Here is an 8,884-nt window from a genome sequence, read left to right on the forward strand (position 1 = left end):
GTGATTTGCATCAAGCTGACAATCCCTCCTGCCCGAGGAATCTCTGACATATTTGGTTTATGTTCTTGCTGTTTACCATCAAAATAGCATATATTCTTCTATGATTCAAATCCATAAAACGAGAGCTGATAAAACCATTAAGACGAGTCTCTGGACCAGCAGGGGAAGCTGGAAAAGCATGTATGATACAGCAATGTACTCTGTACGAGTAATGCCATAACAGCTGCGTGGCACTTCAGTGAAGCCTACATCGACCTTTTCAATCTGTGTATCCTTTTCAAGGAACAGAAAAATGATACTTATGTCAAGCATTAATCTGCAGTCTGAACATTTTATTAAATGTAAAGCTGTTAAATTAAAATAATAATCAATGCAAACTTTTCCTTTTTTTCAGAAGTATTATTGAAAGACTTTCTACTATAGGACATCCTGAAGGTCATTTGCTGAAGGAGAGCTTAAACCTGGTAGGGGTTGTGACTGTCATAAGTGTCTAATCATTGGGGATCAGACCAAATCACCCAGGTTACTATTGATAGCATCCTCTGTGGCTGCATGCAGGCCAGCACAGCCCCAGCTGCTTTCCTACACTCTCCATTGCAGGTTCAGCATCTCATATTTTCCATTAAAAGGCACTATTTTTAGGCAGGGATTAAATGCTCTTTGCACTTGTTTTAAGGAAAGGCATTCAAAAGCAATATAGGCAATCTGAAAACCGAGCTGAATCCTTAATACAGTGTAAGACTTCCATCACTTGTACCAGCTTAAATATTACAGTTACAAGAAAAGACAGGGTATCTGTTGGTTTTTTCCCCCTCTCAGTGCAGACAGACAAAAAGTTGGAAAATAAACAACTTCAGAAGGTGACAATATGATTTATAAATTTAGGGGGTAAGAGAAAAGCATTCAGAAAAACAATATACAGATTTTTCCAGTGGGTACACAGTTTAAAACGTGGCTGTGCCATATGGAACGTTGATGATTTATAACCAGGGGACTTCAAGCTTGTGAAATGTATAAAACTATTCCCAGAATATTTATTAAAAAGAAGAATAGTTCCCTTGCAGAACAACATTTACTATGCTAATTTCTCCTGTTTAAACTGAAGAATAAAAAAAATAATCCATAACTTAAAGGGCCAACCATTTATTTGTTTCTTTGTTCTTAACAATGCGTGTTAACAGAGCAATTTATCCTTATTCATTTATTTTATTTTCAGGCTAGCCTGCAAGTCCGGAAGGTGTCAAGAAGTATTAGCAAAGAATCGAAGGTCATGGGCTGCTGCTGGCTACTGTGGCGTGAAGCTGACACTCTCCGTCAGCCGGGTGCAGCGCGCTGGCTTGCCGACGTATGGAAGACACTATGGCGTAAAGTGAAGAGCCACTCCCCCAGCAGCACTGGGCACAGCTGCACTGCACACAAAGAAAGTGTGCTATAAAGACACAGAGGAAAAAGGACCGGTATACATGAAGCAGAAACAGATCTATGTATATTTTCTCAAGGTATGAATGTGTTGTGGGTTTAGCCTTGGTCGGCAGCTCAGCCCCGCGTAGCCTCTCGCTCACTGCCCCCCAGCAGGATGGAGGAGAGAGTCAGAAGGGTAACTCTGAGAAAACTCCTGGGTTGAGATAAAAGCAGGTTAATAGGGAAAGCAAAAGCTGCACACGCAAGCAAAGCAAGACAAGGAATTCACTCCCCGCTTCCCATGGGCAGGCAGGTGTTCAGCCATCTCCAGGAAAGCAGGGCTCCATCACGCCTAATGGTGACTTGGGAAGACAAACATTGTAACTCAAAACATCCCCCTTTCTTTCTTCTTCCCCCAGCCCCTTATATGCTGAGCATGACGTCATATGGTCTGGGATATGCCTTTGGTCAGTTGGGGTCAGCTGTCCCAGCTGTGTCCCTTCCCAACTCCTTGTGCACCCCCAGCCTCCTCGCTGGTGGGGTGGGGTGAGAAGCAGAAAAGGCCTTGGCTCTGTGTGAGCGCTGCTCAGCAATAATGAAAACATCTCTGTGTTATAACACTGTATTCAGCACAAATCCAAAACATAGCCTCATACTAGCTACTATGAGGAAAATTAATTCTATCCCAGCCAATACCAGTACAGAATGGTAGTCCTTTAACGTATATAGTAGGAAAAAAATATTATATTGAGGGCAGAATAACAGCAGTGGAAGAAACATAACTCAAAGTTCCTTTACAGTTCTCCCTGTGACTGACAAAACAAATCTTTCTGTTCTACCCATAGCAGTTAACCAGATTGATTTTGTAGGATAAAAGAATTCAAGGAGAGTAAATTCTCTGAAACTGAGAATATGCTGGCCCTGACTCACTTCCCTCTTGTACTGACACTAATTTGAGCTTGTCCCCTGCAGTCCTGTACGAGGGGAGAGCTGATCTCTACAGCAGACACCACAGACTAAGACTGCTCATCAAATAAAAGATAGCTTCTACCACCTTCCATGGTGGTCAACCATGCTATTTTCAGATGCTATCAGTACCATTATTTCCATTAAATATGCTGGAGCATTGATAGAGCAGCTATTAACGTTCTTTGCAAGGGCATGATTGTTAGTCTGCCAGGCATTTTACACTTATTATGCCTAGTAATAATTATGTAATTAAACACTCCTTGAATGGCTGTTAAAAGCAGAGGAAGGAAATACTAGGGAGAATGAGTGACGTTTAGGTCCAAATTAAGAATTACGTGAGCACTAGTAACGTCTCAAGAGCGCCTATTATTCTTGCATTTCGGGAATGGTTAATGGTGTTAGTGAGCCTTGTTCCTTCCGTGGGCTACCATCACCAATGGAACTGCAGCCTAAATAACAGGAAACAATGAGTGCACCAGTCTGCCAATAGTAAAAGCTGGTAGGCATTTCCATTTTAATTTCAAACAGAGTCTTTCTTAAGATTTAAAAATAGTTTACCTTACTTGTTTTCCTTCCCTTTCCCCCTTCTGATCACAGCTGGAACAGAAGACCTGAAATACAAAAAGAAAAGCTTCTTTACATGCGACTGTAACCAGGAAATACCACTGATTCTAGTTTCCTGGCTTATTTCAAATATCTAAGAGATTCTAATTGTTATGATTAGGTTCAGTTAAACAGTCAAACTAAATCCTTTTTTAATATAAATTAAGGACATCATATTTAGACATCAAAGTTCTCTGTTGTTATTTGAAAAAAAATTATTATATAGCACTGTAGCAAACACAGTTCACAAAGTACTTAGGATCACTAATTTCTCTATAGGACCCCAGGTTCACACTGAATCTTCTTTAATTCCTTTTTCAATTCCCCTTTTTTAAATTTTGTTACAAAAAACGAAACCTGAGAGAGGGATACAACCTCTGTAACATATCTTTAATATTCTGTCTTACACTTTCACTAAGTGATTTAATTGATTCCCTTTCCTGAACGATTGATGTACAGGATTTCAGGTGCTGTTGAATGCCACCTGTTCTATAATCATTTTAATTATCGAATTGCATCGTTGTACCAGCACATAACACCTTCACCTTAATTTAAAATGACAGATCTATTTATGCCTCTGTGTGATCTTTCGCTGCATTAGGATCTCAACCATCATAATACAAATCTAGAGGCCCTTATTTAGGACCTGGAGCGGGTCTTCTCTTTATTTACTCTGTGAGGTGTGAACCAGAAAATAGTCGAATTACTTTGGGGCAATTTTGGTCTTTAGGGTGACACATCTAAAACTGGGGCTGGATGAAATTAGGCATTTTCAGGTTTTTTTGACCACTACTACTACTAAAATGCGGGGTCAGATACAGAGGTAACTGTTTTGTTTTGTTTTGTTTTGTTTTGTTTTGTTTCGTTTTCTTAAAAGATGGGATCAAATAAAGCCATAAACCTAGGGGAATGATTTCATACATTCCACTCCACAATATAAACTCATTTCTTAGATCACACCAAACAGCTGTGCATTGAGTGTATATGCTTATGGCTATGGCTGTGATAAAACCTTTGAAGAAAATCCCCTTCTGTAAGCACATCAGTTGAGGAACATAGAAGACAGAATGTATATCCCACACCATTAGTCTCGGTGCTTTTTCTTTAGTATGACACTGTTTCATGTTTATCTACAAAAGCCTTTGTAAACATATTTTTTAAGAAGGCAGTTACGGTCAGTCTAATGACTAGAATGTACAAAATAAGTATTGCTTAGGATATGCAATGAAATCCCAATATGAATATTACAGCTTTTAGACAAATTACAAATTTCACAAATAATCATTCCATTTCCATCTTGGAGATTCAGCTGTTCATCTATCAAGGTGAATCTCCATTCACAACAACTTGAATATGATGGGCAGATATAGGTATAGGTAATATAAAAAATACCAATAGGAACGTGGAAAGGTATGGAGTGTATTCCTCAGTGGTGTCTGCACATCATTAGTTCAATAAAAGTATTACAGGAATGAATTAATAAATAAATTAACACTCCATTCTCTCTATTCTTACAATGCCCTTAATTATTTAGGTTTAGGCTGAAGTCAGACAGAAGCAAGGAATGCCCTGAATTCTCCACATATATCGAAATGCAAAAGTTCACGAAAATGGAAATGAAAATCCTCAGCTCAGTTTTCTATTTTGTTGTTTCATATGACACCAGAACAAGCTGTAACTTCTTGATTTGCTCTTTTGCTGTAACATAGATTCACAGCATCAGCCTTCATTTTATCTCTGAACCTAAAATAATATATGCAGCTTTTATGTTGTGACATTAAAATAGTCTTTCCTGTGACTGCTACTGTTTTATAGCAAAATTTTATTTCCAGATGTAAAATTCTGGAAGTGACCTAAATCTATAGCATAAATCTATGAGGAAGACACAGGATAGCTAAGCTGAAATAAAAAGCAATTGAACAATAGAATGAAAGAGAATATTAGCTTTATGTCCTCATCTTCCTCAAGACCTAAACTCAAATCCAGGCTTGGATCATAAAAGAAAATTAGTTTGATCTTCTCATTTTGACATCCATTTGTGGAAATCAGAGTATTTCAATGGAGTTAACAGTCCCTGGTCAAGGGAAACATGAAACTGAAAGCCCCCCCAGTGTTCAAAGCAAGCAGATGGAGGATGTTCTGGGATAGATTGCCTTCAGCCATTCCCTTCCTTGGAACCATATCTGACAGAAGCCAGTGCAAGTCATCTTTATTTTAGAGAGGGTGTAATAGATCAGATAAATCTCAGGAAGATAATTGGCTTAAAAGTTATCAGCAGAACAGACCTAGCATTGACCATGAAATGGTCAACATGAAATGGAAAAGGCTCCTCGAGAATATTTAAGAACTGAACACACATATTCTATAATATCAATTTCAGTTTAGCTTTTTTAAGGACAGTTGTTCCTCATTTGGAAAATGTCTTAAAATCTTATGGAATTACACAAATTAAAAGGACTGACTTTTGTGATTTGTGAGTTTTCTGAGAGGAGTAGTTTAACTCTATATTATGCAGCTGAGTCCATTTAAATTTAATTAATGAAATTTTCTTCAGTGTGGGCTTCCTTTGGGAATCGAGAAAATAGGTGCTACAATAAAGAAAACACAGAAGCCATTCTTGCCATTTCTCTTTCCAACCCCACTAGCCAGTTTGCTGGATACTGGGAATACTTACAAGTCTATCTATGGAGCTCATCTTCATCTTTCAAATCACAATATTTTTAGCCTCTTCAAGAAGTGGAATGGAACCCAAAAGACCCCAGCTTCATGTAGTCCAGCAAATCACTTCTGCCTTTTGGGCCAGAGTTCAGTGACCTCGCTGACTTATTTCACTTGTGTGGCAACAGGTAATAAAATGTGAGCTTGGGAAAGGAAGAGATTTATAACTCTATAAATAACCCAAGCTCCATTTTTCCATTACCATAACTGATTTTCTTCCTATCTTTTATTCACATCCTGTAGTGTATGATCCAGTCCTGCAGGACCATTGACCGGGTCTTTTCCTTAAAACAGTTTAGGGAAGTATCCATCCATTTTCAAACAGCAGACTGAGGAACCAAATACTTATACCTCTTATTCATGTCAAATGGGGCTTTAAAGTTAAATTCCAAATCTTGGTACTTTGAAAATACAGGTGCAAGCTCACTTGCTATAGCATAGTCCAATGTTATTGCCAATTAATTTTTTCTGAAGTGTGTGCCAAATCATTTAATAAAATGGTAGCACAATACCTTAAATAAGACAGTAGCAATAGGCCTGAATTTGAAAAGAAGCCTGTAAGAATAAAAAAGAAGAGAACCAGGAATCAGAAATAATCCACAAAGCAGTATTTTAGACTTTACGTATAAAAAAGATTAAACTGGAATACTATCAGTTTAAAAAAATATAATCACCTAACTTGAAGAAGTTTGGTTTTCCTTTTTTTTTCTTCCACCTTACAGGAGACTTGGAGCAGAAAGATCATCACAGAATCCTAGAATCATAGAATGGTTTGGATTGGAAGGGACCTTTAAAGATCATCTAGTTCCAACCCCCCTGCCATGGGCAGGGACACCCTCCACTAGACCACGTTGCCCAAAGCCTCATCCAACCTGGTCTTGAATGTTTCCAGGGACAGAGCATCTACCACCTCTCTCGGCAACCTGTTCCAATGTCTCACTACCCTCACTGTAAAAAACTTCTTCCTTATATGTAATTGGAATTTACCCTCTTTTAGTTTAAAACCCTCACCCCTTATCCTGTCACAACAGACCATACTGAAAAGTCTGTCCCCATCTTTCTTATAAGCCCCCTTTAAGTATTTAAAGGCCGCAGTAAGGTCTCCCCAGAGCCTTCTCTTCTCCAGGCTGAACAACTCCAACTCTCTCAGCCTTTCCTCATAGGAGAGGTGCTCCATCCCTGTGATCATTTTTGTGGCCCTCCTCTGGACCCACTCCAATAGCTCCCTGTCTTTCCTGTACTGAGGACCCCAGAGCTGGACGCAGTACTCCAGTTGGGGTCTCATCAGAGCGGAGTAGAGGGGGAGAATCACCTCTCTTGACCTGCTGGCCACTCTTCTTTTGATGCAGCCCAGGATACGGTTGGCTTTCTGGGCTGCAAGTGCTCATTGTCAACTCATGTCCAGCTTTTCATCCACCAGTACCCCTTAGACTTTCTTGGCAGGGCCACTCTCAATCCTGTCATCCCCCAGCCTGTACTGATAGCAGGGGTTGCTCTGACCCAGGTGCAGGACCTTGCACTCATAAGGTTCACATCGGCCCACCTCTCGAGCTTGTCCAGGTCCCTCTGGATGGCATCACATCCCTTGGGCATGTCAACTGCACCACTCAGGTTTGTGTCATTTGCTGAGGGTGCACTTGATCCCACTGTATATGCCATTGATGGATATTAAACAGAACTGGTCCCAGTACAGACCCCTGAAGGACACCACTCATCACTGATCTCCATCTGGACATTGAGCCATTGACCACTACCCTCTGGATGCATTTACAGCATCTGACTCACTTTTCACAGTTTAAAAGAAAACTAGATGGTAAAAATACTGAAAGTGTTTCATGTGCTTGGAAAGGTCTTCTTGTTAAAGATTTGGCTAGAAAAAAATGCTCATTGTCCATCTTCTCTTACAAGGGCTATAGGTGCTAGTAATATTTATCATTGCCAATAACTCCAAGGTAATGTGCACTTTCAGCCATAACTATATATGCTATCTACCATTATTTTTCAAGCATTCCAGTTCAGTCAACCATTGACAGCCACTTCCTTTTCCCCCAAGGTATGTTGTATCAACAGTTCAGCAAAGTTGCCAAATATTTTTCACATTTTTAAAGGAAAAACAGTCCAAATCCAAGTATTTAATATCTTTCTTCACTAATAAAAATGGAAAAGTTGGCTCCACAGAAGGAAGGATTGTCATAAACTGTGATCTCTGTTCGATGTCTGCTGTTAGCTAGTACAAACAGGTTTTCTTTTCAACTGCAGCTCTTATTTACGCAGGATAGATGAGAAGGAAAAGCATAGCATTTTTTGCTGTGATCAACTGTTTCATTTTACTGTTTCTCTTGAGCATGCATAAGTGTATATTCCCTGAGTTGAGTAAATCCCCTAGGTGTGTTGAGCTAGCAGGAGAGATAGATATTTAAAATAGACCAGACATATCACTTACAGGGAAGCAAGTCACCGTGCATCAACAGGTCCATGGCAACTGTGCCCATAGCAAGGGACAGATAATTTACATTAACTTAGCCCTCAGTAGGATGGTGTGTGTAGATAAATAGTTCACATTGATCAGCCAATGGGTGGTAACTTGTCTTCTACCATTAAATTAACTGCCTGTTTCAGCTCTATATGTGATGGTGCACCAAGGCTTTAGATAGAGCATTACTTTAATATATAAAGTTTTCTCTGTGTTTGTGCAGTACATAGCACAGTGCTACCAAGGCTATGATGGGGCTCCTAAACAAGATGTCATAAGGTGCAACACAAATTACAAATACCAGAAGTAACTTTAAGCACAGAATTATGATATTTCACTTATGGAAGCAGGGGTTTCCTGATTCCAACACAGTCCAATAGGTTTTCATTAGAGTTAGCCTATGCTGGACATACACTGACTTTAAATTACTGCTTTTCACATTTAGATTCTTAAATCTTTCTGTCTGTCTGTGAGGAATATACTTATGACAGAAAGCCTTCATAATATATTATATATATTAAGCATCACTAATAATCGTCCTTGAGGGAATGTAAGAAATAATCCACAGGATATTCTGATATCAACAAGATTAATCAAAGTGAAATGTGGTGTAATTTTCAGAGAAGACAAGTGGAATGCTTCTGAATTCACTGTCTGATGTGAGGGGGATTTTGAGAGATGTGGCCCAGAAATCAACCCTTCTGAGAGAAGTTCCCAGTG

Source organism: Grus americana, chromosome 3 (assembly GCF_028858705.1).
Source record: "Grus americana isolate bGruAme1 chromosome 3, bGruAme1.mat, whole genome shotgun sequence".
Taxonomy (NCBI): domain Eukaryota; kingdom Metazoa; phylum Chordata; class Aves; order Gruiformes; family Gruidae; genus Grus; species Grus americana.